Source organism: Periophthalmus magnuspinnatus, chromosome 19, assembly GCF_009829125.3.
Source record: "Periophthalmus magnuspinnatus isolate fPerMag1 chromosome 19, fPerMag1.2.pri, whole genome shotgun sequence".
Classification (NCBI taxonomy): Eukaryota; Metazoa; Chordata; class Actinopteri; order Gobiiformes; family Gobiidae; genus Periophthalmus; species Periophthalmus magnuspinnatus.
Window position 1 is genome coordinate 23,212,888 of NC_047144.1, and position 16,192 is coordinate 23,229,079.

Below are 16,192 nucleotides of genomic sequence, written 5' to 3' on the forward strand. Positions count from 1 at the left end.
AGACGCCGAGCTGCTCCGCGACTAGGGCATCAATAAAATCCTTCTCTGCCCCGGAATCGACAAGGGCTAAAACAGGTAAAGTCCCAGAACGTACACACAGGTTGGCACTGAGCCGCAGTCTATTGTTTGCATCTGGGATGTGAGACTCACCCACCAGTACTCCTAGCGCTACTGGTGGGCGCCCCCTTTTGGCCGAGCCGGACAGGTGGCCACGAAATGCCCGCGCTCGCCGCAGTAGAGGCAGGCTCCGGCCAGGCGGCGCCTCCGTTGACGCTCCTCGGCCGAAACGAGGGTCCTGTCGACCTGCATGGGCTCCTCCGGAGGTGACGGGGCAGCACGTGGCGCCGGCGGGGCTGGTGATCTGCGTCTCTCTCTCCGACGCATCCGTAGTCGGTTGTCTATCCAATTCGTGAGGGTGATAAGGGCCCGTAGGTCGGAGGGCTCGTCACGGGACACCAGTTCATCTTTAAGCTGCTCGTTCAGACCCCGCACAAAAACGGCCCACAACGCGCTGTCCGTCCAGTCCAGCTCGGCAGCATGCGTCCAGAACTCGATCGTATAATCCGCTACCGTCCTGGGTGAGAGTCAGTAGGCGGAAAGCCGCGTTGTCCTGGTAGTGCGGGTGGTCGAACACCAGTTTAAAAGTGGAAACAAACAGGTGTGTTCATTAGACGAGCCTCAGCCCACTGGAGAGCTCTTCCCCGAAGTAATCCGCATATATATCGAATCTTGGCGCCCCCAGAGTTAAAACAAGTGGGGCACTGTTGGAAAACAAACTCACATTGGAACAGGAACCCCCGACAAAGGTGAGGCTGACCAGAATACGGCTCCGGATCCGTGCCTCTCGGCTCCGGAGGGCGCGGTGGCCCCCCAGCTGCGGCGGGCGGGGTAACAAGGAGCGCGGCCACCTGATGAGTGAGCTGCGTCGCTTGTTGGGACAACGACTGGTTTAGCTCCATCAGAGTCCGTATAGATTGTTCGTGTTGTACCAAGACCGCCTCCGGGAGAGCGCGCGCTTGCCGGCGCGCCTGGTCCGAGCCCGAGTACGCTTGGTCCATAGTGGCCAGACCGTTCTGTCGTAACGGTGCGGGTCAGGACCAAAGTATGCAGACTCAGAGCAGGTTGACAGTGTTTATTTACAAGTCTGTGAATCAAAGTCTTAAATAGTTCAAATGACACACACAAGGAACCAGGAAGCAGGAGGCAGGCAGGACGGACGGAGAGCGGGTCGGGAACGGGAAGCCGGGGCTGGAGTGAAGACGGGAGCGGGGACGAGACCAGGACAGACAGGGCCGGCGTAGTCCAAGGAGTGGGACCCAGGATAAGGAGCAGGTGGGACGCCGGAGACCAAGACAGGCAATGCGGAGTGAGATGACTGTACCGGAGCGTAGAGGCAGGAGCAGGAGCGGGCGAGGGCAGGAGTCTGGAAAGGTGGCAAAATCCAAAATGAGAACAAGCAAGCGGGTAACAGGAATGCAAAAACAGAGCTGGAACATTCACGTTTTACACGCGAACGGTCTGGCTCCGAGTGTAGTCTGCCGAGTCTTCTTATACGCCACCACAGGTGAGGGTGATTGCGCTAATACACTCCAGGTGCGTGCAGAAGGAGTCAGAGACTCCGCCCAGCTCCAGACAGACAGGTGAGGGAGGGGGAGAGAGAGTACAGGAGGGCAGCAACAAACAGGCATCATGACAGCGCATTACCAAATGTAAACCAAAACTTGGCTCCCACAGAAAAAATATTAACAATACACCCAGTGACGTCTTATACTCTAAAATTGTTGGTCTTGTTTAAAAATTCACACATTTAGTTCTATTCAGAGTTAAAAAATATTGTATGGCTCTCACGGAAATACATTTTAAAATATGTGACTTTTTTTTACTCTCGGCTAAAAAGGTTCTTGACCCCTGACCTAAGCCCTGAGCCTTGACCCTTACATAACCCTTACCTTAACCTATTTGAACCCAGATTTGAAACACACAAAAAAATAATCCAGAAAAAAGTCGCCACCTGGATTTAGCCAAACAAATATGTTGTGGTTGGTGCAGTTGGTCCGGTCAAGGTTCAGCAGAATGAGGTCAGCTGACACCTGAATAAACTGAATGACCAGGTTATTCCATCAATGGATTTTTTCTTCCCTGATGACACGGGCATATTCCAAGATGACAATGCCAGGATTCATCGGGATCAAATTGTGAAAGAGAGGATCAGGAGCATGAGACATCATTTTCACACATGGGGAAGCTGGAGAAGCTTTGTGCAGCATCAGACTCGACCATCATTAATGCAACAGGTGAAAAATTAATGCAACACTGGATGGAAATAAATCTGTGACGTTGCAAAAGCTTCAAAACAACAGCTAAAGACGGTCCAACGAAATCTTAGAGTGTGGCGACTTTTTTTTCCCCAGGCAGTGTGTCCATCTGGATTTACCAGGCAAGTTGTCTACAGTGTGGTTTCATTCTGTGTCTGGGTGGGTTTCCTCCGAGTACGCTGGTCTCTGGTTTCCCCATCAACCCAAAAAATGCACCAGCTAAGGCCCTGACCAAGACCACGGAGATGGGTCCCTGAGTCCTGCGCTGTGCTGCTCACGGGTCCTGAAGGGTGCCACAGTCGCACTGAATGATGGTCAAAGGCAGAAGACAAAATTACAAGGACAAAATAATAATGGCTTACACTTGTAATGCGTTTTTTCAAAGCCTCTCAAAGCTCTACACTATAGTCATTATTCATTCATTTCCACACTTGGTGATGGTAAGATACTACTGTAGCCACAGCTGCCCTGGGGCAGACTGATGGAAGCGAGGCTGCCAATCTGCGCCAAAAACACATAGCTTAACCTTATGAAGACTTTTGAATGTTTGGACTTGTCCCACCTCAACTTCATGACATCCCCCTCTCCTCTGCAGAGACCAGAGACCAGACAAGAGTCTAGAGACCAAAGACCAGACCAGAGACAAGACTAGAGACCAGACTAGTGTCCAGAGACCAGAGACCAGGGACCAGAGACCAAAGACCAGACCAGAGACCAGACCAGACACCAGACCATCTCACTTCCTTCTGCTGTTGTCCACCCTGTCCTCATGATGTGAGGTGACACAGTTGATTAAATAAGTTCAACTCTAACATTTAGATGAACTAATATAAGAATAAAAAAAGATAAGAACAAAATACTTGAACCAGCTCTGGACTAATGTCACTTCTTTCTGAGGTGATGAGGTTTGAATCCGCTCCACCCTGCAGTGCTTCCTCCTGTTTTGTCTTCACCTTTTTGCTCGTTCTTACCCTGATGTATTTTAAATGTGCTGTATAAATAAAACTGAATTGAACTTAATAATGTGAATCTGAAACTTTAAAATGTAAAACGTGAAACTGAACGACTGGAGCAATTGTGACCTGTGAAAATAAAGAACCAAACTGTTCAAGCGAATGAAATTATATTACCGTAAATTTCGGATTATAAGCCGCTACTTTTTTTCCACGCTTTGAACCCTGCGGCTTGTACAGCAGTGCGGCTTATTTATGGATTTTTTACTGGATAACGGCCCCTGGGTTTTATTTTCACGGACAAGCCTTCTACACGTGGCAGATAAATATGGCAAAAACAACTTAAGTGCATTAAAAAAATACAACTCACCAAACCGCTGCATCAGAGGGAGCCCTGCGCTGATTATGTGATTATGTCTACTCTGCTCCGCAGTTTCTTTCAAAAACTCTAAAGGCGTATCGTTTAATCCCAGGTGCTTATTCTCCATGTGCCAAAGCAGTTTTGAAGGTTTCATTGCCTTATTTGCTTTTCCCGTATGTTACGTAGAGCGGACTGTGCGCGTGAGTCACCTGCAGCGACAAACCCAGGTTTTAAGTAGGCATTGTCTGTTAAATTTATCTTTCTTTTTCTTGGAGGTGTAGTCTCCTCTTCTGGCTCCTCAGTTGTCCTTTTCCCCTTTGTTAAAAGCTCTCCAAAGACTTTTGTTTTGGCTCATTTTCACTCGCTTGTGGCTCTACTTTTGTGCGTCGTGTCTGATGTGTTATACGTGATACGTCACCGCGGAGACAAGAGCAGATAATAAACTTGCTACTACATCAAATAGATTTCTGTGGCGATTTCCAGCAGGATTTTCATGATACATTTACGGACGAGCTTATTAGTGCGTCATTAGGGACGGGCGAAAGTTGCTCCTGACCCCTGTGCGCACAGCGTCTGAAAATCAGGGCTCTTTACGCAGGACAGTGAGCTGTGTCTGTATCTGTGTCTGTGTCTGTGTCTGTGAGACGTGAGCGGTGTTTGTTTTGAACATTGTTCCGCGAGTGTGACGCTTATTTTGAGCAACGAAAAATAAGAAAATATAATTTTATTTTAAGATCATAATAATCTTCCAATTTAAACTACAACAAAAAAGAGCTAACACAAATAAAATACACTTCAGCCACGCAGAGCCGCAGTATGAGGCTGAAAGAGGCGCATACGGCTCCGGAGCCGCGGGTTGCAGACTCCTGAAATAGAGCCACTGCACGTAAGCTCGACATCAATGAATCCAACTTGGTCAATGTAAAAGACGACAAAAGTTTTCAGAGGAAATAAAAGCAGATTTTCCGTGTTGGTGCAGTTTTATTTTCTAAACCTGCAGATGTGTTCATCCCGTGTTGTTGTCGTGTTGGTTCCAATTTTCAGGCACAGTTTAAAAAAAAGCGTGTCGGTGCACCGTCTTTCTGTGTAAATATCTCATGTTACAATATGAAAACCTGCGGCTTTTATTCAGGTGCGGCTTATATATGTACAAAATTGATTTTCTCTTCAAATTTAGCTGGTGCGGCTTTTAATCAGGTGCGCTCTGTAGTCCGAAATTTACGGTAGTCCTTTTATAGTGAAAGAAACTAAACCAGGACTAAACCAGGACTAAACCAGGACTAAATCAGGACTGAACCAGGACTAAATCAGGACTAAGGTTTTGGGGTGAATGACACTAAATGGAGGTGCGTGGGAGAGGTGCATGCTGGGAAATGCAGTCCATCCATCTGAAGTGACAGAGCATTTATCAAAGAGAGCTGTTTAAGACAAGATGGACGACAAGGACAGAGGAGACGAGACGAGGAGAGAGGAGACAAGGAGAGAGCGGAGGAGATGAGGAGATGAGGGAGAAGACGAGTGAGGAGAGGAGGAGAGAAGAGACAAGACAAGGACACGAGGAGCGTTGGAAGCAGAGGAGACAAGGAGAGAGGACAGGAAAAAGGAGGAGAGGGTAGAGAGGAGAGGAGAGGTGACAAGGAGGGAGGGGAGGAGACATGGACAGAGGGAAGAAAGCAAAATGAGGAGAGGAAAGAAGGAGAGAGTGGAGAAAAAGATAGAGGAAAGGAGATGAGGGAGGAGAGGAGACAAGGAAACAAGGGAAGGAAAAAAGGAGAGAGGACAGTGAGACAAGGAGTGAGAGGAGGAGATGAGGAGTGAAGAAAGGAGAAGAGAGAAAAGACAAGACAAGGAGACGAGGAGAGACGGAAGGAGAGGAAACGAAGAAAGAGGTGACAAGGAGAGAGTGGAGGAGACGAGGAGAAGATGAGTGAGAAGAGGAGGAGAGAAGAGACAAGACAAGGAGACGAGGAGCAAGGGAAGGAGGAAGGAGAGGAGACAAAGAGGGAGGACAGGAAAGAGGAGATGGGACAAGGAGGGAGGGGAGGATATGAGGAGACAAGGCCAGAGGAAAGAAAGCTGTCATGATTCCTGTTCTGCTCTCCCTGCGCCCTCGTCTCCCCCCTCCCTCACCTGTCTGTCTCCGGAGCTGGGCGGAATCCGGACTCCTCCCGCGTGCACCTGCTCCCCATCAGCGCAATCAACGCCACCTGCCACGGATAAGAGGGGTCTGGACGAGTCACTCGGCGCTGGAACGTCCGCGTACTCTCTCTTTGGATTATTGTCTGCTCTGGCTTATCGGAACCTTATCCCTTTTCCTCCACGAATCCGCCGGGAACCAGCTCCAGACCTCCCCTGCTCGTGCACCTCAACCCTGGTAGGATCCTGTCTCGCTCTGCTCCCCGTACACCTCGGTCCCTCCACGTCCACGACTTCGCACCCACGCTCCCCAGCTTCTATGGTTTTTGGACTCTTGCCTTGTTTTAAGATCACGAACTATACTACGGACTATTACCTTTGTGATCATGATTATTGTGAATAAAGACATTGTTAAACCTTTACGAGTCTGCAACTTTGGTCCCTACGTCACGCTGGTTACGACAAAAGCAAAATGAGGAAAGACGGAGAGTGGAGAAGAAGATAAAGAAGAAGGAGAGACACAGAGAAGGAGAGAGGATGGGAGATGAGGGAGGAGAGGAGACAAGGGAAGGAGACAAGGAGAGAGGACAGTGCGACAAGGCGTGAGAGGAGGAGATGAGAGAGGAGACGAGATAAGAGAGAGAGGAGAGGATAGAAGGAAACGAGGAGGATCTAAAATGTGTAGTATTTTTCCTTGATACTTTATACTTTTACTGTAGTACTTGTACTTGTAAGTACATTTTGAGCCGTGTAACTGTACTTTTACTCAAGTACACAGTATTTTTGTCCAGTCCTTAGACGAAGCCTCTTGTCTCAGAGCTCACAGAGGTAAACAAACCCAGGTCGGAAGTCGTTATTTCTCTATGGTCCTCACACTCCCTCAATTCGACCTCTGACCTCACCTGTGTCTCCATGGTGACCCTTGACCTGCGTCTCCATGGTAACGCCTCATCTGGAGTTTCCGCAGCGACCTGCCGTGGCCCGTGTGTCATGTGGCCTGGAGCACGAACACAAACAAACAAGACGGACTCATGAGACACCACTAAACACTCGGCATCACGTCCAGGGGCGGAGCTTAAGATTAAATAGTGTTTATGCAGATGACATCACAGCGTTTACTAAAGACAGGATCATGTAGAGCGGGGTCAGAGGAGCAGAGGGTCAGAGGATGATGAGGATGACGAGGAGAGGGTCAGAAAAGTAAAGATTGAAGAGGAGAGGGTCAGAGGAGCAGAGGATGAGGAGAGGGTCCGAGGAGCAGAGGAGGAGGGTCAGAGGAGAGGGTCAGAGGAGCAGAGGATGAAGAGGAGAGGGTCAGAGGAGCAGAGGATGAAGAGTAGAGGGTCAGAGGAGCAGAGGATGAAGAGTATAGGGTCAGAGGAGCAGAGGATGAAGAGTATAGGGTCAGAGGAGCAGAGGATGAAGAGGAGAGGGTCAGAGGAGCAGAGGATGAAGAGGAGAGGGTCAGAGGAGCAGAGGATGGCGTCTGAAGTTGGCACATATTTTACTCTAGTTCTTTTGTATTAGTCTGTGCTCTGCAGAATCTCCTTTCTCTATTTTTATCCTTCACTACTCATCCTCCTCCCCTTTTCCTCTTGTCTCTCTCTCCCCCTCCCTCTCTCTATCTCTCCTACTTGTCCCCTTCCCCTCTCCCTTCTCTTCTCTTTTCCTCTCTTTCTCTTGTCTCCTTTTCAGGACCTTTCTCTTCCTCCCTCCCTCTCTCTTTCCCTCCACCTCCCTCTCTCTTTCGGATGTTTTATCGCAGGGAGCCGTGTCTCTGAATACGACAGGTGACACCCGCCCACTCGCCCCTGTCGACTCAAATACCAAACTGTCTCCGCAAATCTGTGTCCCATCCACGAGATAAAGATCAGGGAAAAGAGAGAGGGAGGAAGATGGAGAGGGAGAGGAGTGAAAGAGAGAGAGGGGAAACAACAAGAGCAAAAGAGTGGGAGCAAAGGAGAACAAGAAGAGAGAGGGGAGAGAAAGAAAGAGGAGAAAAGAGAGACAGGAGGAGGGATGGAGGAGAACAGGAAGTGACAGATGAGAGAGAAGGAAAGAGGGAAAGCGGAGGGAGAGGGTGAGTAGAGGAGAGAGCAAAAGAGGTAAAAGAGGGGACAAGAAGAGAAGGAGAGAGAGGAGAAGAGAAAGAGGACAGAGGGAGAAAATAGGAGCGGAGGAGAACAAGGAGACAGGGAGAGGAGAGAGAAAGAGAGAGACTTTTGACTTTTAACAATAGATTGATTAGAGTTTATGAATTAGAAGAGACAAAGAAGAGAGAGAGGGAGAAAGGAGTGACAGAGAGAAAAAGAGAGAGAAGGACAGAGAGGAACCAACAAGAGAGAAAGAGAGGGAGCAAAGGGGAACAAGAAGAGAGAGAGGGAGCAAGGAAGAGAGTGAGAGAGAAGGAAGAAGAGAGAGAGAGAGGGAGCGAAGGGGAACAACAAGAGAGAGAGGGAGGTAGAGAGAGAAAGAGTGGAAAGAGAGGGTTAGAGGGGGGGAAACAACAAGTGAGAAAGATAACAAAGAGAGAGAGAGGGGGGGAGAGAGGGAGGGTGAGGGAGAGAGTGGAAATAAGAGAGAAGGAGAGACAGCATGGGGAAAGAAGAGGAGACAGGGAGAGTAAGAAAAGGAAGCGAAGGAGAACAAAATGAGAGAAAGAGGACAAAGGGAGAGCGAGGGGAGAGAGAGGACAGAGAGAGGCGAGGGACAAAGAGAGAGCAAGGGAGAGAGTGGAAATAATAAGAGAGAAAGAGAGGGAGCGACGGGGAACAAAGAGAGAGGACAGAGGGGGAGAGAGAAAGAGGAGAGAGAAGAGGAGGAGAACGGGGTGAAGGAGAACAAAATGAGAGAAAGAGGACAGAGGGAGAGCGAGGGGAGAGAGAGAGGACAGAGAGAGGTGAGGGAGGAAGAGAGAGCGAGATGAAATAATAAGAGAGAAAGAGAAGGAGCGACGGGGAACAAAGAGAGAGCACAGAGGGGGAGAGAGAAAGAGGAGAGAGAAGAGGAGGAGAACGGGGTGAAGGAGAACAACAAGTGACAGATGAGAGAGAGGTGAGAGAGGTGAAAGAGAGAAGGCAGAGGGAAACAACAAGAAACGAGAAAATGAGAGAGATAAGAAAGAGGGGGCGGGGGGTCAGTGAACTTTTGCCTCAGTTCTGTTAAACACCAAATTAAAATTAAATCTTTCTTTTTTTTGTTTCACCTGAAAAAAATCCCCTTTACCTGTGATCCAGAACACACATTTAGCCAATAATTGTGAGATGTGAGTCTGGTCCATAGACTGTTTAAAAAAATGGACATAAATGGACATGGCTGACCTGCCGCCGCCGTGTTCCAAACAGGAAGTGGTCATGGGCGCCACTCCGACCCCTCTCTCTGTAACTGCTGCTGTAAATCAATACATGAACATTTATAAAACACAAATCAGCTGCTTTCTTTCCCCGAGAAGCAACAGGTTTGATTGACAGCGTTGCTATGGCGGGAAGGGGCGTTACCTTCAACAGCCTCGCTCCTGATTGGCTCTTCAGTTGCTATGATACTGGTGGTCGGAATCCACACTCACTCAGTCCACTTCTTTACACAGTCTATGGTCTCGTCACCGGTGAATCTCCTTAAATTCAGATGGCCTGTGATTGACAGGTGGATCAGCCAATCAGGGACATGCATGGTCTTTCGGTATCAAAACAAACATGGCTGCTCACGAGGGGAAAAAAAGGACAAAAATGTCACAGGAGACTGAAAAACATGGAGGATTTCTGCAGAATCATTGAGAGAATCACTAAACTGTTAATCTGAGGTGAGAGAAATGTCGTTTTGTTTGTGAATGATGAGTGACCAGTGAGCTCCTTCGTTTCACATGTGTCACTGAAATAAACAAATCTGATTGGACTGATTTCCCTCTGTCTGCTCTTTTTGTCTCAAGTTTAAAAATCCTGTAGTGTGTTTAAGCTTTAAATGGCCCATATTACACTATTTTCTTATGTTATAATGTTGTTTCCTCACCAAAAATACACGTAGAGTTGTGTTTTGTTTCATTCACACATATTTAACACACAACCCCTGCAGAAAACACTCCGTTCCACCTTGTGATGTCATCATGTGGTGATACAGGAAGTGCTCCACTGTGTTTTTAAACTCCACACACTCCGCTCGAATCATTTGGATCATTTGAAGACTGGAATTGTCAATCTCTACTAAACAAAAGGTAAAAGGAGCTGTTAACTTGAAAACTATCACTTCATGACATCACAAGGTGGAACAGAGCGAATCAGAACCTGAATACGTCTCGTTACCTGCTCCTGTTTGGTCAAATCTGTGATGCAGTGACTCATATGACCACTGGGAGGTGCTGTGTCTTCTCCAGGAGGTGGCCTTGTTCACCTTTCACCTTTTCATTATAAAAAAAACAACTTTAAATATAAAAAATAAAAAATCACAACTCCGTAGATGTTTTGTGTAAACCGTCTTTTTAATAAAGATACGAAAGTCCAAGCAGCAGATTTATAAATAACATTTGAACTCCTCGGCCCAGACCTGTCCCAGACCTGGTTTAGATCCAGTTTAGTCCTGGTTTAGTCCTGGTCCAGACCGAGTTCAGGCCTGGTTCAGTCCAGACCTGCTATAGTCCGGGTTTAGACCTGGTTTAGTCCTGGTTTCTGGCCTGGTTTGTGTCTTGACTGAGCACAGTGTGGAAAGCGTTTCACGAAGTCACCGATGGAAATGAATCTGGTCCAAAACATTTTAAAAGAATCACAGGAAAGAAATGTTACAACTTCATATTTATAAGTCTCTGTACCTGATTTTCCCCATGTATTTGAGTAAAATGTTTGGACTGGTTTAGATCTAGTGTTGGACTGGTTTAGCTCTGGTTTTAGACTGGATTAGCTCTGGTTTTAGACTGGATTAGCTCTGGTTTTAGACTGGTTTCGCTCTAGTAATTGACTGTTTTGGGTCTGGTTTTGGACAGGTTTGGGTCTGGTTTGACTCTAGTGTTGGAGCGGCTTGGCCCTAATATTGGACTGGTTTGGCCCTAGTGTTGGACTGGTCTGAGTCTGGTTTTGGACTGGTTTGGGTCCAGTGTTGGACTGGTTTTGGACTAGTTTGGCTCTGGTTTTGGACTGGTTTGGGTCTAGTGTTGGACTGGTTTTGGACTGGTTTGGCTCTGGTTTTGGACTGGTTTGGCTCTAGTGTTGGATTGGTTCGGCTCTAGTGTTGGATTGGTTTGGCTCTAGTGTTGGACTGGTCTGAGCCTGGTTTTGGACTGGTTTGGCTCTGGTTTTGGACTGGTTTGGTTCTGGTTTTGGACTGGTTTGAGTCAAAATCAGCAACAGAGACTTTAAATCCTGAAAGAAATGAAATAAAAACATAGTGAAGAAATCATTGCTTTGGTTCTAAAGATCTAACCCATGACCTCGTTATACTGACAGGAGGAGACAGGCTAACCACTCTGCCACCATAAGCAATGACTTCCCCCAATCAACTAAACATCCTTATGTAAAAACAAATCTAAAAACAGAAAATTTGGCAAAAATAGTTTATCTCTGGTCTGGTTTTGAAGATTCCTAAATCACCTCTTCTCTTTATATATATATATATTATCTTGTATTAACAGTAATAATCATTTGAATATGTCACATTAAATCTCGTATAAAACTACTTTCTTTTTTTTTATCATAGAATATTAACAGCCTGTAAAACCCACGGCTCACGTCGTCGAGAGAAACACAAAGTAATAAAGAAAAGCGTGTTTAAAGAGGGGGTATTTCACTTTTGTGGGGTATTAACGGCTAACACATAACATAAGATCACCGTGTTAGCTTTTATGCTGCATTTACCCAAAAACACGTATTAACATGTTTTCTGCGCAGGCCCGTCGCCATAAATTTGGGGGCCCGGGGCAAAAAGCCTCACAAGGGGCCTCCTCTAATGTAAATTAATAGAAAGAGGACACAAAATGGGCCCGTGCGACACTGCGGCCCGGGAAAACGCACGCATTTGTCCCCTGTTTATGAGCTTCACTTTCACATTCTCCCCTGCCTTTGCTCTTCACGCTAAGTCACTCCCCCTTCAGAGTGCTAATGAAACTACTGCATGTCGCATCAGGTTTGTGAAGTTGTAGCGTGCAGTTTTGTGTCATGTTTGTATATTTATGGAGAATTAAAGCTGCTAACTATAAGGAGGGTTGAAATAAGAAGCTCGCTAGATTACTCAAACATGCATGGATGACGTCTGAAACCTCTTCTGGCATGTTTTTGATGAGAACAACTTTATAACGCGGTAAAAAGGTCCAAAAAACGACTTTGCGCAATACCCCCTCTTTAAGAAAAATAAAATACAAACATAAATAAATAAATAAATCGTCAAAATAATTTTAGATTAAACTGAAATGTGCGGTGACAGAAGAATTTGTGGCATGTCTTGATTTGGTGAGACATCGTTTTAATTCGGCACTTTATAAAAAAAAACAAACAAACAAACAAACAAAAAAAACAAAAAACAAAAACACCATTATTTTATATTTATCGAACAAAATTTACAAACAGTCTTATATAGAGACGTATTATTAATATTATAATTATATATTTTTTAGATTGGATTTTGGTGTATTTTTTTGATAACTTCCAAAATTGCAAATATTCAAAATACACTTGTTGTTTTTACAGATTTTACAGAAGAAAATTACAGCTCAGAGCCACATTTGAACATTTCAGATACAAAAGAAATTTACAGCAGTTCTGCAGGTCGACAATCTCCACTCAACATGAAATAAATATGTCAACATAAACATATTACCCTCTGCATTTGACCCAGTTAAACCGAGCAGTGGGCCACGTCTGAGCCAGGACCAGGAAAACCAAATAGTGCTAACGAATAGACTCGATACTGATTCTGATACAAAGCTGATATTAAAACCCCTCTTTCTTTAGACAAAAGAGTGTGATTTTCAACCTTAAATGGTCGTTCAATGGTCCCTCGTTTATCGCTGCGGTTACGTTCTAAAAATAACCCGAAATACACACTTTATACACTTTTCTCACACAGGCATTAACATTTTCTCACATTTCTCTCTCGTTTAAACTCTCTCAAAGTTCAAACATTCGTAGGCGCCTTTATTGGTGCAGAACGTTTCATCGATATTGTGGGTTTTGTCGGGGAGAAAACAAATTGCAAACGTACAGCACTTCAGAGTCACACTGCGATCAAACGTTTAGGTAAATTTGTCTGAACACATTCTGTACTGTACAGGAGACACGGCACGGAGGAGACTGATGGACAGTGGTCTACAACAGCCAATCAGGACGCACAACACAATGGTCTACAGTCCAACAGCCAATCAGGACACACAACACAATGGTCTACAGTCCAACAGCCAATCAGGACGCAGAACACAATGCACGTTCATGGGTCTATACTCGTCTATGTCTCTTATACTTGTTCTGATTCAGCTCTAGATCATTCTAAAGCTTCAGGAAAGGTTCATTTCTGTCCTGTAAATGTGACTTTTTAGTATCGATACCTGCTCAAATGAGTATCTAGTTTCAACACTAGTTTTAGTATCGATTACTATCTGATTTTCAATACTTTTGATGTATCTAGTATCTCGCTGGAGGACGCATATTTTAGGTGGATCGTGAAATGATAGTCTGGGTTAAATAATCAAGGTTGGTCAGCACTCTCGCCTCACAGCAAGAAGGTCTTTAGTTTGAATCCCAGGCTTTTCTTTGTGGAGTTTGCATGTTCTCCCTGTGTATGGGTGGTTTTCTTTCGGGTACTCCAGTCTCCCTATCAACCCAAAACATGCACAAGAGCTCAAATCCTCCAGCTGAGCAAAAGATAGGTCCCACTGCTCCTGACAGGTTTAACGCAGAGACACTGAAGGACGGGTCAAATGCAGCTTTAACCCGGAGACACTGAAGGATGGGCAGAAGGACGGAGGACACAATTCCCTCTATTATTCCACTCTTATGAGGCCGTGTGTTGTACCATATGACAAATGTAAGGTTGAACAGTTGTATTTTCACTGTTGTTAAATCCTCTTTCTATTTTTGTCGTTGTCTATTGAAAATAAATAAAATTAAAAAGTACATTTCATGACAAAAAAACTCATTACAGACTGGCCTTGTGTGAAGAGGAGACGTCAGCCCTGAACGAGCCCGTGTGTTTAAAGAGGAGGTATTTTACTTCTATGGGGTATTACCTGCTAACACATAACATATTTAGATCCCCGTGTTACCTTTTATTGTTTTGGAAATGCTAAATTTGCACCATCTCTCCCTTTGCTCTCCATGCTAAGTCACGTCCCCTTCAGAGTGCATCCTTATATCTTATATTTTATATGTATCTCATATAGGCAGAAAATTACTGTATTTTCTGGACAATACGTCACAATGTTTTCATAGTTTGTCCGAGGGTGCGACTTATACTCAAATACAACTTATATGTAAAATTATTAAAATATATAATTTCACATCTTTGTTATTGTCGCACAGACGACTGCGTGAGGCGTTCTAGACTTGTACCAGTGTGACAGCCACATGGAAGCGGCGCGTCATCTACCTCCAAAGTTAGTGGAATTCAGTGGATTTAGTGATTTGTAGTGAGATCCAGAGTAAACTTGTTGCTTGTTTTTTTATACTTTATTTATGTGATTAACTGTTAATATCTTACATTAACAAACCAGACACGTGTTCAGTTCTGTCTGTGCTTCATGTCGCTGAATAAATATAAATGTGTTATGTTAGCGTGCTGTACTGATATTCAGCCTGTTGTTCTCTATTTTATTATTATTATTAAAACTTGCCTTTAAAGATAAAATGTCTGTTCTTGGTCTCGGATTTTTTAAAATAAATTTCACCCAAAGATGTGACTTATTGTCCAGTGCGACTTATACATGTTTTTTCTTCATTATTATGCATTTTTTGCTGCTGTGACTTATACTCCAGAGCGACGTATAGTCCGGAAAATACAGTAACAAAAATTTCCCAGTCGTGCAAAGTACACGCGATAAATATTGACCCAAAAAATACTGTTCCAGCTTTCATATATTGAACGATAAGTTGATATAGTAATTATCATGACAAATTGTATGAGAAATTAGTTAAGCCTGTCATACGCACTTTAACCAGAGCTGAGAGCAGAATTCTCAAGTGGAATTTGTTGTTTCACAGTCTGATTGCTGATGTGTCGACCCGTTGACGTGATTATTGTCCGCTGAAAGGACTTAAAGCTGTAAAATTAAGATGACAAGTTTGTGGAGCCGATCCCAAAACAAAAAATGAATTCAGAAGTTTGTATATGTCTTTAAAAGGCCCATATTACTCTATTTTCTGATCTGTTATAATGTTTCCTCATCACAAACAGACCTGGCGTTGTGTTTTGTTTCATTCACACGTGTTTAACACACAAACCCTGCAGATTTTCCACCTTGTGGTGTCATGCGGTGATACAGGAAGTGCTCCACTGTGTTTGTAAACTCCGCACACTTTGGCTGTGTCCACACTGTTCCATACTTAGGGCGCTATTTACGAGGCGCGCCATTTTTAGTAGTGTCTGAAAGTCCAGTTAGTGAAAAAGTAGCATGCTCAAAATTTCCCACAATGCATCTTGAAAAGTAGTTTAACGCTGGTCTTAAGAGCGATCAATATAAACCACAATGCACTGCAAGAGTTGAAAAAACAACAGCGAAAAGCAACAGGTTTTTAACTGGACACAACCTGATTATGAATAAAACACTGAATAAAAAGTCGCTGTGTAAAGTTGCTAGCGTTAGCCGTTTGCATTAGCTGGAGCTGCTAAAATAGCGCTAACTTCCACATCTCAGATTTAAAAAAATGAATAATCCACCTTGACATAAACTTGTATGGTTGTTATAGTCTGTAAATACTTTAGTCCAACTTGATGTTTATTTATGGCAGAAATCAAGTTTTATCAGAGACTTTAGACTTTTTCACACCCAGACCCAGAGTCACATGACCCAAAAGTGGCGAACCGCGTGTCCGAATCGCTCTGTGAATGATGCTCTATATCATGAGTGTCAAACCCATTTTCACCGAGGGCCACATCAGCAAAATGGTTCACTTCAAAGGGCCAGATGTAATGTAAGATAAACTACTTTTTTTAACTTGTTCATTAACTGTTTCTGTATTTATCACTTATTCAGGTTACAAATATTGCATATGCATGTCCATGAATGTAAAAATATGGATGTATAACTGCGCATCTCCTGATAAACTCACACTTTAAGGCAGTCATACCTTTTAATCTAGCTTGTCGTGGGCCGCATAAAATGACACGGTGGGCCAGATTTGGTCCGGGGGCCTTGAGTTTGACACGTGCTCTATAGAGTCCGCTAAAGAGTGAGGGGTTGTGGAGTGAATGAGGGGTTAGGGGCTGGGGGATAATTTCAGATCTGGTTTTGCCAATCT